At 48.1% G+C, this 17,595-nt stretch overlaps 1 protein-coding gene across 5 annotated transcripts in view; it reads left to right on the top strand.

Moving 5' to 3' along the window:
* Positions 1-17,595, top strand: part of LOC307208734 (uncharacterized protein) — a 92,487-nt gene that overhangs the window by 42,746 nt on the left and 32,146 nt on the right. Inside the window, exon 1 of one of the 5 annotated variants that reach the window (XM_079963648.1) lies at positions 4,503-4,913. The exons of 2 other annotated variants lie outside the window; for them this stretch is intronic. The gene's annotated coding sequence lies outside the window, so the exon portion shown is untranslated. Of the gene's footprint in view, positions 1-4,502; positions 4,914-5,920; positions 6,581-17,595 lie in introns of those variants that run through there. 2 more of the 5 variants (XM_079963641.1, XM_079963643.1) reach the window with 2 other exon arrangements.

Genomic DNA, 17,595 nt, shown 5'->3' with positions numbered 1-17,595 from the left:
ACGTACAGATAGATGGAATGTATAGGCAAAAGTCAGTAACAAGAAAATACTATTTCTCATGCCTTAACATGTTAGAAGCTGACTGGTTACTGCTGCAGAATCCTATAGTAGTAGTAGTAGAAGTAGTAGTAGTAGTGAAAATAAAAAATAATACTAAGTTATTACTTATACCCCACTTATCTGGCTGGGCCTCCCAAGCCACTCTGGGTGGCTCCCAACAGAATATTAAAAACACAATAAAACATCAATTTATTATTTCCTTGACATCTGAAGGGAGGACATTTCATAGGATGGGTGCCACTACCGAGAAGGCTCTCTGCCTGGTTTCCTGTATCCTCACTTTTTGCAGTGAGGGAACCACCAGAAGGCCCTTGGAGGAGGGCCAATGGAGGTGGAGACGCTCCTTCAGGTATACTGGGCCGAGGCCATTTAGGGCTTTAAAGGTCAGCACTAACACTTGGAATTGTGGGAGTCAATGTAGGTCTTTCAGGACCGGTGTTATATGGTCTCAGCGGTCAGTCCCAGCTATATTTTTGTTCGTGGAAAAAAAATCCTGTGAGAAGCGGATAATAAATCCCCGATGTGCACAATAAATATTTTTTGATTCCGTTACCTGGTTTTATTTGGATCTCTGGTCAGGAACTCCTTCATGAATTTCCACATCATGTGTGCTGCTCTAAGCCTGGAAACACACCATTTTGGAAAACTAATTTGTGAAATACATGTTTTGTGATGTACCAGATTTGCCCCAAAGGGCAGTCAACTTTAAAAAAAAATATTTGTGTGGCCTGCAAGTCATGCAAGGATTTGGAATCACTCGCACAAAAGGCTGCTGGTCCCTTCCTTCTCCTTCCCCACTTTCTGTACATGCAATAGCAAATTTTATTTTTATTTTTAATGCAGCAGTTTTGTGCAGGAGAGTTTCTCCCCACAAAGATGTGTTTTTTATTACTACAGACATTTGTATATTTCATTTATTACTGCCCTTTATTCAGCCAAAGTCCTGGTTGAAGAAGAATGTTTTCGCTCGGGACCTAAAGGCGCATAATGAAGGTGCCAGCCAAACCTCCCTGTGGAGAGCTTTCCACAAACGGAGCCACTGTAGAAAAGTCCCGATCTTGTTTTGTCACCTTCCACACATGGAGGAGGCACATGAAGAAGTGTCTTAGAGGGTGATATCCAGCCTGGGGCAATACTTGAGGTATTGTGATCCTGAGCTGTTAAGGCTTTATAGGTCAAAACCAGCACTTTGAATTGGGCTCAGAAACTAATTGGTTTCCAGTGTGGTTGGACCAGGATCAGTGTAATATGCTCACACAGTCTTGCTCCGGTGAGCAACCTGACTGCCAGATTCTGCAGCAGCTGAAGTTTCTGAAGCACCGCAGGCGCCACCTTCATGCCTTCAACAACAATGGGAAATAAGCAGGAAACTCGCTAAGGTAAAGGGACCCCTGACCATTAGGTCCAGTCGTGGCCGACTCTGGGGTTGCGGCGCTCACCTTGCTTTATTGGCCGAAGGAGGTGGCGTACAGTTTCCGGGTCATGTGGCCAGCATGACTAAGCCGCTTCTGGCGAACCAAGAGCAGCGCACGGAAACGCCATTTACCTTCCCGCTGGAGTGGTACCTATTTATCTACTTGCACTTTGACGTGCTTTCGAACTGCTAGGTTGGCAGGAGCAGGGACCGAGCAACGGGAGCTCAGCCTGTCGTGGGGATTTGAACCACCGGCCTTCTGATCAGCAAGCCCTAGGCTCTGTGGTTTAGAGCACAGCGCCACCCGTGTCCCTTTTTGGGAAACCCTCTAGGAAGAGACAGTAGAACAATAGAAATACTGGAATTAAAGGATTTGTTCAACTCAAAGCTCCCCTCCCTTCTCCATTTGAATGCATTGGCTAAAATGAGTTCAAAGACCCTAGGTGGTTAGATAGCTCCCCAAGCTGCAACAAGGAACTGGCCACACACTGTCAAGGAACCCAGACACCCCTCGCCTTAAGGACAGGTGTGACAGACAGCAGAGCCAGGCCAGAGTCTGCTGGTGCAGTCTCCCTGAAATTCTGTCAGAGTGAAGGAGCCTGTCACCACATGGCTACAAAGTCACAAAAAGGGGAGGATAAAAAGGGAGAGAGAGAGAGAGAGAGAGATAGGGCTACGGGTCAGGTGAAGAGATGGGGCTTGATTTGAGAAGATAGGGATGGATTTGAGAAGAGAGAGGGCTTATGGTCAGGTTAAGACAGGGGTCCTCAAACTACGGCCCACAGGCCGGATCAGGCCCGCCAAGGTCCTAAATTCAGTTCTCGCTGCTGCTGCTGCTGGCTGTCTGGCTTCTGGTGCTGTGGGGGTCCCAGGCCAGAAGTGGAGATGGCGGAGCAGGAAATGGCGGCGGCCAGGAGGCCTTGTGCGCAGGCGGTTCAGGCGGAAGGCAGCACCGCTGCTGGGGTCCCTCGCGGCTCAGTCGCCGCCCCTCCAGGTCTCCCACTTCCCCACCACTCTCCTTCCCATCTCGCAAGCCCCCGCGCATACCCCACCCACCCAGCATGCGCGTCTCGCCTTTGCAACCTGCCACTGTTGGAGGAGTTCGGAATGTTGTCAAGAAAAGCTCAGCCTCTCTTTCTCTGCGCACCGGCGCCAGTCTGCTCATGTGAGGCCGCCCTTTTTGCAAGTTTCCCCTGTCCTTTTTTTTTATGGTGGGGGTGTGGGGGTGTGTGAGGAGAATTCAGCTCCATGCCTTGGTAGCCTTTGCAAGTTTTAACTTCTTCTGGAAGGGGTTGGCTCTCTCCACGGAGAGATCCCTGAAGGGCTGCAGGTTGGCAAGAGCGGGCAGGTGCCACCCAGCACTACCATTTTAATCTCTGGGGTGGCGGAAGAAGCCGGGGTGGGGTGGAACTGTCTATTTCCAGCCCCTTCAAGTTCCAAAGCAGAGAAACCTTTGGAAAAGTGCTGCTACCTCCTGAATTTGACACACAAACACCCCACTCTGCTTTCTCCCTTCCTAAGCCCCTCTCTCTTATCTTCCTCTCACTTTCCAGGCTTGCCCTTTCACTGCCATTCCCACTGCTCCCACGTTTTGCAGTTTTTTTGGGGGTGGGGTGGGGTGGGGGAGAGAAAAACGCCCGCCCATGATTATTTAGCTGATTCTCTCCTGACCAACATAAATTAGCAGGCCCATACTTCCCATTGAAATATTTATAGAGTGGTATCTCGGGTTAAGAACTTAATTCGTTCCAGAAGTCCGTTTTTAACCTGAAACTGTTCTTAACCCGAAGCACCACTTTAGCTAATGGGGCCTCCCGCTGCCACCGCGCGGTTTCTGTTCTCACCCTGAAGCAAAGTTCTTAACCCAAGGTACTATTTCTGGTTAGCAGAGTCTGTAACCCGAAGCGTCTGTAACCTGAAGCGTCTGTAACCCAAGGTACCACTGTAAGTTTATGTTGATTAAAATCATTATTCATTTTAAATATTGTATGGCTTCCCCCCCGTCTCGCCCGGCCCCGAGCTGCCCCTTCGCGGGGCAGGAGGAGGAGCCGCTGCTGCCTCCGGGACGCCTATGTGGGTGTCGCCGCTGCTCAGGAGCCTCTGAGTGCGTGCAGAGTGCAGACCGAGCAAGGCAGCGAGGGCATCCCTGGGTGCAGCCGCCTGTGTGGCAAGAGCCGGGCTGGGGTCCGGGTGGGGTGGAGAAGGGCTTCCTGCAGCAACAGTGCAGGCCAAGCTGAGCCGGGCAGACGAGGGGCAGCTGCAGAGGTCTGTGGAGAGAGTCATCGGCATCTTCCAGGCTCTCATAGGCGAAGTATTGGGGCTCCTGGGGGGCCCAGCAGCTGGGGAGGGAAGGCTCCTTGACCCACTGGGACACCGAGGGAAATCGAGCCTTGACGCTCATGGAAACTGAATTGCATTTGCTGTCTTAATTATTTTGCAGCACATTCACTCAATTTGGCAAGTTCCTGTGTCATAGGCAAACTTGGCTTCCTCTTCCCCTAGCTCTAGATCCTTTATGAGCAAGTTTAAAAGGCACAGTTTCCACTTTCTATAGCTCCAGTGGGAAAACTCCATCTTTCCCTACCATTTAGCCAATTCCTCCTTTGCCTTTAATCCACGTTGTTTGAACTGCAAGTCATTAGCTATAACACGCAATGTGCATAGGAATTCGTTCATTATTTCCCCCCCCCCCCAAAAAAAATATAAATGATTATTGTTAGTATTAGTATTTGCTTCCACTGCAATAGCTGTCAATGTTTCCCTTTTTTTAAGGGAAATTCCCTTATTCCGAATAGGATTCCTCGCAAGAAAAGGGAAAAGTTGACAGCTATGGCCTGAAGTGGCTGCCTCAGTCTGCCTCATGGACTGTAGAGTTATTCTTAGGTTCCCAATAACCCCTAACATGGAATCTGCCCTTTTCACAGTTGCCACAAATTTAAATTCCAGGGACCAAGGGAGAAAGGTTTGGTTTTCCCCTGTTCCCTGGCAAGCTAGCTTTCTATAAGCAAGGAGCTACTGCTTCTTTCATGGAGAGGCATTCAGCTATTTTACACACACCTGAGATCACCCGCCTTTCCTGCTCTATCTCTGAAGGATGCCAAAAAGAGGCAGCTCCCTCCCTGTTTGGTCTTCAATGGTTAACAGCAGCAACAGCATCTGAGCCCACATTCCTAGAGCAGAAGATTGCAAAGAGGAGGAGAGGGTATGTGCCCCTTTCCTCTTCCGCAGATCTGAAAGGGGGGAAAATGCAAAGTGTTCCACGTGAGTTTCTTCTTGCTTTCGCAGAGATGCTGAAGGCGGCCGCAGGGAGGGAAATGCAAGATTAAGGCAAATAATTCCGCGTGCTGGGGAAAGCTGGACTCCCGCAAGAGCTCTTCCCCTAAGCGAATTATTAGGCTCATTGGAGAGATGCGCTCCGTGCACTGAGAGATCCAGGTAGGTTAATCACTCTGCAGGTAAGCATCCCTCCATGATCTCCCCCCAACCTACAACAGCTTCTTGTTTCCTGTGTTGGGGACCTTATTTAGGGAAGCTTTTAATGTTTGATGTATTACAGTATTTTAATATTTTTTTGGAAGCCGCCCAGGGTGGCTGGGGAAGCCCAGCCAGATGGGCGGGGTATAAATAATTAATCAATTATTATTATTATTATTATTATTATTATTATTATTATTATTATTATTCACTAGTAATCTGCAATCATTTCCTTATGCTGCATAAATTAAGGTTGCCACTTTCCACATCTCTCTCTTTGCTCCTGTGCCTTCAAAAGACTCCAGAAAGGCATAAACGAAGCTTTTCCACAAATGGGAAGGGGGACGGGGTTGGGAGTGTTAACGGAGAAATCTGAGGGCTCCCTTGGACAAAAAACAAGGACACCAGCCAGGAATACCAGAGCAAAACAGCAGCCAGTAGGCTTGGTCTTTACTGAAGACTGTCGCAACAGGATTCCCACCTGCCACAAGGTGGAACAAAATGGAAGCCCCGGACAAAAGAAAACCCAAACTTTTATTAGCTGCTAATTCCCATGTTACACCCCCCCCCAAACTACATCACTCATACATCATGGTTACATCATGAAAGGGGAGGTCTGGTGGCAGTAATCTGAGCATCCTGGACCCTGCCCCATGGTTCTCCTTGCCCTCCACCAAACACCCATCAAGTGTAACAAAAAAGATATTTACATTTCCCTGTTTCCCAGCCAAGTTAATCACACCCTTTTGTCTTTATCTGGCTTTGTTTTTTCTGGAATGGCTACCTGTCTGGCAAGGGACGTGGGTGGTGCTGTGGGTTAAGCCACAGAGTCTAGGACTTGCCAATCAGAAGGCCGGTGGTTCGAATCCCCACAACGGGGTGAGCTCCCGTTGCTTGGTCCCTGCTCCTGCTAACCTAGCATTTCGAAGGCACATCAAAGTGCAAGTAGATAAATAGGTACCACTCCGGCGGGAAGGTAAACAGCGTTTCCGTGCGCTGCTCTGGTTTGCCAGAAGCGGCTTAGTCATACTGGCCACATGACCCGGAAGCTGTACGCTGGCTCCCTTGGCCAATAAAGCGAGATGAGCGCCGCAACCCCAGAGTCAATCACGACTGGACTTAATGGTCTGGGGTCCCCTTTACTTTTTACCTGTCTGGCACTCAGGTATCAGGATGCCAGGGATTATCACTCAGGCAGAGGGGCTGCTGAGTAGCTGAGCTCACATGTCTATATGAATTTCTGAAGTTTTCCCAGTGAGCCAGTACATAGATACATTTATCAGTGAATTCTTACATTTGGTATCGTGCAGCAGAGGCCCTTTGAATAGACAGGAAGAAACGGTGATGAAGTGTTTTGTGGGGACAAATCACAAAAGTGATTGTGCTGATTTTGGTAGTGGGTTGCATGCGCATGATATCTGCTGGAGGGGCATCCCACCCCCAAATCTATACATAAATTCCCGCAACAGGAGGCTCTCATGCCACATTGCCAGGTACCTGGTGGTGAATGTTAAACTGCACAGGAGCAAGGCCAGGGGAAAAAAACAACAACGTTGGCAATCCTAATCCATTTTGCGTGCTCAAGAAAGCCGGCCAATGGAAGGCGGAATTGAGAGAAGGAGTTCCCAGCAAGTTGGACCAAGAAGCATCACAGAAAGTGGAGGTGGAATGTATGGTAGCTGTTGTGGCAGGCAGCCATTGATAGCCGTCTCCTCTATATGAATCTTTTCCAATTGTATTTTAACACCATCCAAGTTTGTCACTGCCTCTTGTGGAAGAGAGTTCCATCGTTTAATAATGTGCTGTCTGAACAAGGCCTTCTTTTTGTCTTGCCCTGAATCTTCTGACCTTCAACTTCAACTGGACGAGCTAGAATTCAGGCAAAAATGTTCCTCTTTAACCAGAACAAAAAAAATTCCTTCCAGTAGCACCTTAAAGACCAACTAAGTTAGTTCTTGGCATGAGCTTTCGTGTGCATGCACACTTCTTCAGATCCTCTGTCCAGAGAAAGCAGAAGGAGCGCCCAGCAAAGGCCGCAGGGCAGGGAATGGGGAGGAATGGCAGGGAGTAAACAGGGAGTCAGGAGAGTCCCCTGCCAGCCAGGGAGGAGCAGGAGGAATTATTATTATTTTATTCCTTCATGCCCCGCCCATTTAGCTGGGTTTCCCCAGCCACTCTGGGGAGCTCTCAACAGAAAATTAAAAGCAGAATAAAAGATCAAACATTAAAAGCTTTCCTCAACAGGGCTGCCCTCAGATGTCTTCTTCTTAGATGTTTATTTCCTTGACATCTGATGGGAGGGCGTTCCACAGGGCGGGTGCTACTACCAAGAAGGCCCTCTGCCTGGTTCCCTGTAACCTCACTTCTCGCAGGGAGGGAACCGCCAGAAGGCCCTTGGAGCTGTGCCTCAGTGTCAGGACTGAGCGATGGGGCGGAGATGCTCCTTCAGGTATACATGCTGAGGCCATTTAGGGCTTTAAAGGTCAGCACCGACACTTTGAATTTTGCTCGGAAACATACTGGGAGCTAATGTAGGTCTTTCAGGTCTCAGTTGGCTGCTGCTCCCAGTTACGAGTCTAGCTGCTGCATTCTGGATTTGATCTAGTTTCCGGGTCACCTTCAAAGGTAGCGCCCCATAGAGTGCAGAAGGAGCTGCATGCTCTATGGCAGGAGAGGATCCTCCTCAGTTAAGACTCTTTAGCATTTTATTGTATCGAAGGCCGTAGGTCCACTGTAAATTAAACCATGAAAAAAAACTTTTCCTCTGCAAAATGTATGTACTAAACATATATCATTAAAAAAGGTGGGCCCCTGGGGGTATAACTGGCCATCTGCAGCTGTAGTAATTTTATCTTATGTTCAAGATTTCTAAACACCTGATCCAAAAGGTCTCTCAAGTGGCACAGTGATCCAACGGTAGCTAGAACACAACTAAAACCCACAAACCAATTTAGAAACCAGTATGCATAAAGCCATCATTGAAAAAAATCTTCCCTCTCCACTTCCCATTTTGCCTGCTGGGCAGCATGTTTGGTCTTCAAACACCTGAGGAAGGGGAGGAAGGAGGGAGTATGGAGTGGGACAAAACACCCATTTCCCCCAGTCTTAAATTTAGTTATCCAGATTTTCACGTCTTATTAAAAAACAAATAAACACTGAAGGTCAAATCTCCAGTTGCCCCATCTATCATTGGAGGGGGATCTGAGGAGAGATGGTTTCCACACTTGCCTTGGAGTGCCTATAAAGAAGGGAATTGTTCTGTCCTTCCAGGGATCAGTGAGCTTTGACAGGTGTCCTTGCATTTCGCTGACGACAAGTGGGCCCTACGGAGAGCTCTGTACAAGGACGTCATGGTGGAGGTTCGTGAGATGGTGACCTCTCAGGGTAAGGATCCTTTTCGCCTTCATTAATAGTTATAATAGGTATGGGTTCCTCAGTGGCTCGGAGTGCCTTCCTTTTGTTTGTTTTTCTCCCAAGTTAAAGGCCAGAAGCCTGGCTGAATATAAATATTCTTGCTTCTCTGCTACAATTAGCCAGTGATGGCTTCTGGGTTGCCTCCCTGGGGGAGAGCATTCTTTAGGTGGGGAGCCAGCACTGAAAGACGCATTCTGTATTGCCTCTCTTTGCCCCTCAGTTGGAGAGGGCACTGTGAGAAGGACCTCTGATGATGAGCGCAGGCTCTCGGTGGATTCATGAGAAGCAGTCCTTGAGTTAAAGGTAAAGGTAAAAGGACCCCTGACCATTAGGTCCAGTCATGGCCGACTCTGGGGTTGCGGCGCTCATCTCGCTTTATTGGCCGAGTGAGCCAGCATACACCTTCCGGGTCATGTGGCCAGCATGACTAAGCCGCTTCTGGCGAACCAGAGCAGAACACAGAAAAGCCGTTTACCTTCCCACCAGAGTGGTACCTATTTATCTACTTGCACTTGACATGCTTTTGAACTGCTAGGTTGGCAGGAGCAGGGACCGAGCAACGGGAGCTCACCCCGTCGCAGGGATTTGAACCGCCGACCTTCTGATCGGCAAGTCCTAGGCTCTGTGGTTTAACCCACAGTGCCACCTGCGTCCCTTCAGTCCTTGAGTTACGTAAGTCAAAATCAGCACCTTGAACTGAAGTCAGGAACCCAGATATGCTCAGAGCCTCTTGCACCGGTCAGGACTCTGTAGTTTCTGAACGGTCATCTAAAGCAGCCTGAAGTATAATGCATTGTGGCAATCTAGCGTGGAGAATGGTGGGAAAAGCATACTAAAAATCTTCTATGTGGGGGACCCTAATTTGTAGACTACTTGAGTATCTTGTTAGTGATATTGGTTTCTATTGATGTATTGGTTTGTTTGTTGCATGTCCCCCCCTCACCCCACCAGACCTCCAAGGGGTGCAGAGCCCCCCCCCCCATCCACTGGCAAAGAGCCTTTTCAGATCCTGACAAAGCTGAGTGGTGGAATGTCTGCCCTCTTGTGGACTTGCCCTTGTTGGGGGAAGATCCTTTTCTGGACTTGGCTGGAGGAGAGAGGACTCACAGAGCTTTGCTGCCCATCCCACTTCGCCCCTGGAAGCCGGGGAGACTAGCAGCAAAGCTAAGCAGTGACGCCCCTTTGGGGGTGACACCTGAGGCAGCCGCCTCACACAGGCCCATAGGCAGGCAGGCTCTGTTGATGTTATTGCCTGCTGGTTTAAATTGTGTTATTTATGGCTTGGTTAATCTTAGGGACTGCTCACCAGAACTTTTCTGATACAAATAACCCTTGATTAAATGGTGATATTTTATTAAAACCAGGTATCGCACCATTTGTTTTTATGTAAAACGCCTTTAACATAGTGCCAGGCCTTGAGTTTTGATAAGGAAGCAGCTGTATCAACCTTTATTTTAAAATTTTTATTCCATCAGGAGATGTTTGGGGTGTCCTGGATGAGGAGGAGCCATCAGAAGTCTGGCCAGAAAGAGGTGAGGAGCAAGAGAAGGAAAGGAAGTTGGGGGTTCAAGATGGAGCCAAGAAACAAGAGAGGAGAGAAACAGTGAAGCCAAGGGATGAACACAGTGTTTCCCAAGAAGATGAAAATCAGATTAACAGGGTGGAGAAAAAACATGACTGTACTGTGTGCGGAAAGAGATTCTGTAGTCGCGCAGCCCTTACTATACATCAAAGAGTACACTCAGGTGAAAAACCTTATGAATGCATGGAGTGTGGAAAGAGCTTCAGAGACAGTGGCCACCTTAATGTGCATCAAAGAACTCATACAGGGGAGAAACCTTATGAATGCATGGAGTGTGGAAAGGGCTTCAAATCCAGTAGCCAACTTAATGTGCATCAGAGAACTCATACAGGGGAGAAACCTTATGAATGCATGGAGTGTGGAAAGAGATTCAGAAACAGTGGCCACCTTAATGTGCATCAGATAACTCATACAGGGGAGAAACCTTATGAATGCATGGAGTGTGGAAAGAGCTTCAGCTACAGTGGCCACCTTACTTTGCATCAAAGAACTCACACAGGGGAGAAACCTTATAAATGCTGGGAATGTGGAAAGAGTTTTTTTGACAGTAGTACCCTTACTAAACATCAAAGAACTCACACAGGGGAAAAACCATATAAATGCATGGAGTGTGGAAAGAGCTTCAATCAGAGTGCCTCCCTTAATGTGCATCGACGAATTCATACAGGTGAAAGACCTTATAAATGCATGGAGTGTGGAAAGAGCTTCAGTGACTATAGTACCTTTACTAAACATCAAAGAACTCACACAGGGGGAAAACCATATACATGCATGGAGTGTGGAAAGAGCTTCAATAACAGTGGCCACCTTAATGTGCATCGACGAACTCATACAGGGGAGAAACCTTATGAATGCATGGAGTGTGGAATGGGCTTCAAATGCAGTAGCCAACTTAATGTGCATCAGAGAACTCATACAGGGGAGAAACCATATGAATGCATGGAGTGTGGAAAGAGATTCAGAAACAGTGGCCAACTTAATGTGCATCAGATAACTCATACAGGGGAGAAACCTTATGAATGCATGGAGTGTGGAAAGAGCTTCAGCTACAGTGGCTACCTTACTAAACATCAAAGAACTCACACGGGAAAAACCATATAAATGCTTGGAGTGTGGAAGGAGCTTCAGTCAGACTGCCTCCCTTAATGTGCATCGACGAACTCATACGGGCGGGGGAGAAACCGTATAAATGTTTGAAATGTAGAAAAAGCTTCAGTGACTCTAACATCCTTCATGCACATAAGAGAATTCACACGGGACAAACCCTCCAAATGTTTGGAGTGTGGAAAGAGCTACCGCCGCAGTAACCACCTTTCTCGACACCAGAGAACTCCTTCAGGGGACTAACCCTATGAAAGTTGATGTGTGTAAAGAGCTTCAGTTATAGTAGTTTCTTTACTGTGCATGAAAGAACTCGTACAGGGGACAAACAACAAACATTTTTGGGGTGTGGAAAGAGCTTTAGTTGCAACAGCTGTCTAGTGATAAGTCGCCAGTAGCCAGATGCAAAATGTGTCTGGCGCCTGGCTAATTTTGTACACTGCCCCACATTGGTATTAAATTAAAATAAGACATGAACTTGAGAATTTCCCCTCTGATTTACCAATCTGTTCATTTAGGCAAGCATTTCTGAGTTTTGTTTTCAGACTATGTGCTCAGAATATTTAGAGGGACGCTATAAAAAATTATTGCAGAAGAGCTTCTTTGTATATGCTGTAACTAAGCAGTAGATCGCTACCAATATGCTCTATTCTGAACCAGGTTTATCCTTGTTTGATTATATAAGATACCCAATGCGTGTAATCAGCTGCCCAGGAGGACTCCCCTTCCTGAGTGCCCCGTTCCTGCCACTCACCACCTGCCCAGGGCAGGGCCTGTCAGGCCTCATAAGGACAGCTGAGGCTGCTGCTGTCGCTCCCCAGGAGAACTCAGAACAACACAGAGTTCATCTTAAAATACTTTAAAATTTTCTTTTTTACCTTTAAAATTATTTCTGGCGTGGGGGAGGAGTTACACTAAGACCAGACCATGTGATTACCAAGGAGGCAGGTTTAGTCATTGTTTGAGAACTATCCCTGCCTCCGGGGCTGGTATTGACCGGACAGATACTGGAATCAGCGAGGGATACCCACATGACCAGAAGGTGCTGCTGTGCAATGCCAGGTCAATTATTCATAAGACCACTGCCATCAATGACTTGATCATGGATGGAGGACTTGACCTAGCATGTGTAACAGAGACTTGGTTGGATGAAGCAGATGGGCCTGTCCTTGCTGCTGCTTGTCCACCTGGCTTCTCTTACGCACAGCAACCCAGATCATGTGGGTGGGGAGGGGGGGTTGCAGTGATTTTTAGGAAGTCATTAGTCTGCACTAGGCGTCCTGTTGGGAAGACCCAGTTCTCTGAGTGCATATTCTAGAAGTTGGGCAATAGGGGCAGTACAGGATTCCTTTTAGTGTACTGACCTCCCCACTGCACCAAGGATTCCCTGCCCGAGCTGCTTCAGGTTGTGGTGAATGTTCTCTTGGAAACACCTAATTTGGTTGTCCTAGGGGATTTTGACATCCACGCCAACACGACCTTACAAGGGGCTGCTCAGGACTTCGTGGAAACTATGGCCTCCATGGGGCTGTCCCTGAATAAGTCTGGCCCAACTCATAGCCTTAGACCTGGTGTTCACCTCTATGCATGTTGGTGATCTGACACTAATAAAAGCGAAACAAAAGAAGTGCAATGGTCAGATCACTTCCTGGTGCAACTGGGCTTCTCCGCGACCCTTCCCCTCTGCAGGGCAGTGGGGCCTATTTGGATGGTCCGTCCCCGCCACTTAATGGATCTAAATGGTTTCCAGAGAGTGGTAGGGGATGCTTTATCCCATGTTGATGGCCTTTCAGCTGATTCCCTGGTGGCCCGCTGGAATGTGGAGTTAACCAGAGCTATTGACTGGCTCTGAAGCGCTCTCTCCAATTGCATGGAGCCTGGGCAGCCCCGTGGTTTTCCACCAATCTGAGGGCAATGAAACAATCACTGAGATGGCTAGAGTGCCGGTGGTGGATGACTCATTCTGCATCTGACCGCACATGGGTTAGAGCTCAATGTGGAGCCTACCAAGTGGCGATAGTGACGGTGAAGAAGACCACCGCCTCTATTGCATCTGCAGAAAACAGACTTACAGAAGACTACAGACTTATAGAAAACAGACTTATAGAAACTACCAGACTTATAGAAGACATCTGAAGGCAGCCCTGTTTAGGGAAGCTTTTAATGTTTGACGGTCTATTGTATTTTAATATTTTGTTGGAAGCTGCCCTGAGTGGCTGGGGAAACCCACACAGATGGGTGGGGTATAAATAATAAATTATTGTGATTATTACTGAAAGTCACATATTTGTTGTCTGGTTTGAGAAATCTGTGACAAAGTTGTGAGATCTGCAGTTGCTGCCCCCAGACTGAGAAAGTTCATTGAGGAAAACATGGTGGACTGTAAATATTTAATTGGGAATGAAATCTAAAAACTTATTTGTATGTGTGTGTGTGTCTGTGTGTGTGTGTATAATATAGGCTGATGTTGTTGTTGTTGTTGTTTAGTCATTTAGTCGTGTCCGACTCTTCGTGACCCCATGGACCAGAGCACGCCAGGCCCTCCTGTCTTCCACTGCCTCCCGCAGTTTGGTCAGACTCATGTTTGTAGCTTCGAAGACACTATCCAACCATCTCGTCCTCTGTCGTCCCCTTCTCCTTGTGCCCTCCATCTTTCCCAACATCAGGGTCTTCTCCAGGGAGTCTTCTCTTCTCATGAGGTGGCCAAAGTATTGGAGCCTCAGCTTCACGATCTGTCCTTCCAGTGAGCACTCAGGGCTGATTTCCTTAAGAATGGATCGGTTTGTTCTTCTTGCAGTCCATGGGACTCTCAAGAGTCTCCTCCAGCACCATAATTCAAAGGAATCAATTCTTCGGCGATCTGCCTTCTTTATGGTCCAGCATATAGGCTGATACTGTATTTTAAAGCTGTACAGTGGTACCTCGGGTTAAAAACTTAATTCGTTCTTGGGGTCTGTTCTTAATCTGAAACTGTTCTTAACCTGAAGCACCACTTTAGCTAATGGGGCCTCCCGCTGCCGTCGCGCCGCAATTTCTGTTCTCATCCTGAAGCAAAGCCGGGAAACCAAGGTCCCTCGTGGGGGTTTGTTTCCCTGTGTGCATGCACCATTTTAGAGGCACACTTGGAAAGGACTCAGTTGGATCCAAAATAGCTAATCCTAATTCGAGACTCTGTCAGGTATTCTGTCATTTGACAATATTTAAAGCACTCATCTTTTTGCAGCCGCTGGACCTCTCTTCTCAGCTGATTTCACAAAATAGGTGCATCTTGATTTTTTTTCTAATTCTGATTTCAACCAGGATCTTTGAAACGTTTGCAGTTCCTTGCCTCTCAATGCCGCCTGCCTTTTAGAATTTATAACTATGGCAACCCCTTTGTAAGCCGCCTTGACTCTCGGTCTGGGAGAAAGGCGGGATATAAATAAGTAGAATACCACAGGTGAGGATAAAGCTGCTCTTGAACTCGGATCTTGCTTGGAGCACCTGCGGGGGGGGGCGGGGATTCTGTCCTGGGGGCGCCGCTGGCCTGATCCTGCAGCCGGGTTTCCCCCTCCTGCTTCAGAGCCGGAGACCAGCCGGGCTCCCTCTCTGCCCGGAGCAGCCAAGAGGCTCCTGCCCCGCGGCTCCGCAAGGGTTAACTGCGGCGACAGAGCTTCGATTCCTAGAGAGGAAGGGAAGACTGGCGAGAGAGGAGGCGCTTCCGCTTCCTGTTCCGCTTCCCCGGGTTGATGCTGTCCTCCCTGGAGGCGGGTAACTGGGGGGAGGGGGCCGAGCCGGGGGCGGAACTGGGGGGCGAGAGGGAGGGCGCCGCGTCCCTCCTGGGCGGCGGGGAAAGGTCGTCCTCTCCTGGGAGGGGAAGCGGGAGGCCGAAGCGACGCTGCTCGCTGGCCTTCGCCGGCCTCTGGCCTCATCCTGCGGCCTTTTCTCCCGCTCCTCTGTCCAGAGAAAGCAGAAGGAGCGCCCAGCAAAGGCCGCAGGGCAGGGAATGGGGAGGAATGGCAGGGAGTGAACAGGGAGCCGGGAGAGTCTCCTGCCAGCCAGGGAGGAGCAGGAGGAACAAGAATTACGATTATTCTATTCCTTCATACCCCGCCCATTTAGCTGGGCTTCCCCAGCCACTCTGGGTGGCTCCCAACAGAAAATTAAAAGCAGAATAAAAGAGGAAACATTAAAAGCTTTCCTCAACAGGGCTGTCTTCAGATGTCTTCTAAAAGTCAGATAGGTGTTTATTTCCTTGACATCTGAAGGGAGGGCTTTCCACAGGGCGGGTGCCACTACCGAGAAGGCCCTCTGCCTGGTTCCCTGTAATTTGGCTTCTTGCCGCGAGGGAACTGCCAGAAAGCCCTTGGAGCTGGACCTCAGTGTCCGGACTGAACGATGGGGTGGAGATGCTCCTTCAGGTATACTGGGCCAAGGCTGTTTAGGGCTTTAAAAAAGGTGGGCCCCTGGGGATATACAGTGGTACCTCGGGTTACATACGCTTCAGCTTACAGTTTCCGCTAACCCAGAAATAGCACCTCAGGTTAAGAACTTTGCTTGAGGATTAGAACAGAAATCGTGCAGAAACAGTGGGAGGCTAAAGTGGTGCTTCAGGTTAAGAACAGTTCCAGGATAAGAACGGACCTCCAGAACGAATTAAGTTCTTAACTTGAGGTACCGCTATAACTAGCGATCTGCAGCTGTAGTAATTCTATCTGGGCCTCAGTGTCAGGACTGAGCGATGGGGTGGAGACGCTCCTTCAGGTATACATGCTGAGGCCATTTAGGGCTTTAAAGGTCAGCACCAACATTTTGAATTTTGCTCGGAAACATACTGGGAGCTAATGTAGATCTTTCAGGTCTTAGTTGGCTGCTGCTCCCAGTTACGAGTCTAGCTGCTGCATTCTGGATTTGATCTAGTTTCCGGGTCACCTTCAAAGGTAGCGCCCCATAGAGTGCAGAAGGAGCTGCATGCTCTACGGCAGGAGAGGATCCTCCTCAGTTAAGACTCTTTAGCATTTTATTGTATCGAAGGCCATAGGTCCACTGAAAATTAAACCACGAGAAAAAACTTTTCCTCTGCAAAATGTATGTACTAAACATATATCATTAAAAAAGGTGGGCCCCTGGGCGTATAACTGGCCATCTGCAGCTGTAGTAATTTTATCTTATGTTCAAGATTTCTAAACACCTGATCCAAAAGCTCTCTCAAGTGGCACAGTGATCCAATGGGAGCTAGAACACAACTAAAACCCACAAACCAATTTAGAAACCAGGATGCATAAAGCCATCATTGAAAAAAATCATCCCTCTCCACTTCCCATTTTGCCTGCTGGGCAGCATGTTTGGTCTTCAAACACCTGAGGAAGGGGAGGGAGTATGGGGTGGGACAAAACACCCATTTCCCCCAGTCTTAAATTTAGTTATCCAGATTTTCACGTCTTATTAAAAAACAAATAAACACTGAAGGTCAAATCTCCAGTTGCCCCATCTATCATTGGAGGGGGATCTGAGGAGAGATGGTTTCCACACCTTGCCTTGGAGTACCTATAAAGAAGGGAATTGTTCTGTCCTTCCAGGGATCAGTGAGCTTTGACAGGTGTCCTTGCATTTCGCTGACGACAAGTGGGCCCTACGGAGAGCTCTGTACAAGGACGTCATGGTGGAGGTTCGTGAGATGGTGACCTCTCAGGGTAAGGATCCTTTTCGCCTTCATTAATAGTTATAATAGGTATGGGTTCCTCAGTGGCTCGGAGTGCCTTCCTTCAGCTCCACTAAAGGAGGTCACAGTGTTTGTTTTTCTCCCAGGTTAAATGCCAGAAGCCTGGCTGAAAATAAATATTCTTGCTTCTCTGCTACAATTAGCCAGTGATGGCTTCTGGGTTGCCTCCCTGGGGGAGAGCATTCTTTAGGTGGGGAGCCAGCAGTGAAAGACGCATTCTGTATTGCCTCTCTTTGCACCTCAGTTGGAGAGGGCACTGTGAGAAGGACCTCTGATGATGAGCGCAGGCTCTCGGTGGATTCATGAGAAGCAGCCATTGAGCTACATAAGTCAAAATCAGCACCTTGACTTGAAGACAGGAACCCAGATATGCTCAGAGCCTCTTGCACCGGTCAGCACTCTGTAGTTTCTGAACGCTCTTCTAAAGCAGCCTGAAGTATAATGCATTGTGGCAATCTAGCGTGGAGAATGGTGGAAAAAGCATACTAAAAATCTTCTGTGTGGGGGATCCTAATTTGTAGAAAACTTGAGTATCTTGTTATTGTTATTGGTTTCTATTGATGTATTGGTTTGTTTGTTGCATATATAGAATATTCTGTTTCTTAATATATGAGGTTTGATTGCATTTTTATATATGCTGTAAGCCACCCAGAGTGGCTTGGGAAACCCAGCCAGACGCTTGGGATATAAATAAAATAAATGCTATTATTGTTATTATTCATTTTGGTTTTTCAACAAGCTCTTCAGAGCTAGACTTTCAAGCTGCTCTGAGTTGCAGTGCTGTATTATCAATGCTCAGGGATGGTCTCACTTCTGCCCCCACAATGGGGGCTCAAAATCCATAAGGAG

Source organism: Podarcis cretensis, assembly GCF_951804945.1.
Source record: "Podarcis cretensis genome assembly, chromosome: 2".
NCBI classification, from domain to species: Eukaryota; Metazoa; Chordata; class Lepidosauria; order Squamata; family Lacertidae; genus Podarcis; species Podarcis cretensis.
The sequence above is the reverse complement of the archived record's forward strand: the minus strand, read 5'-3'. Positions and strand labels throughout refer to the sequence as shown.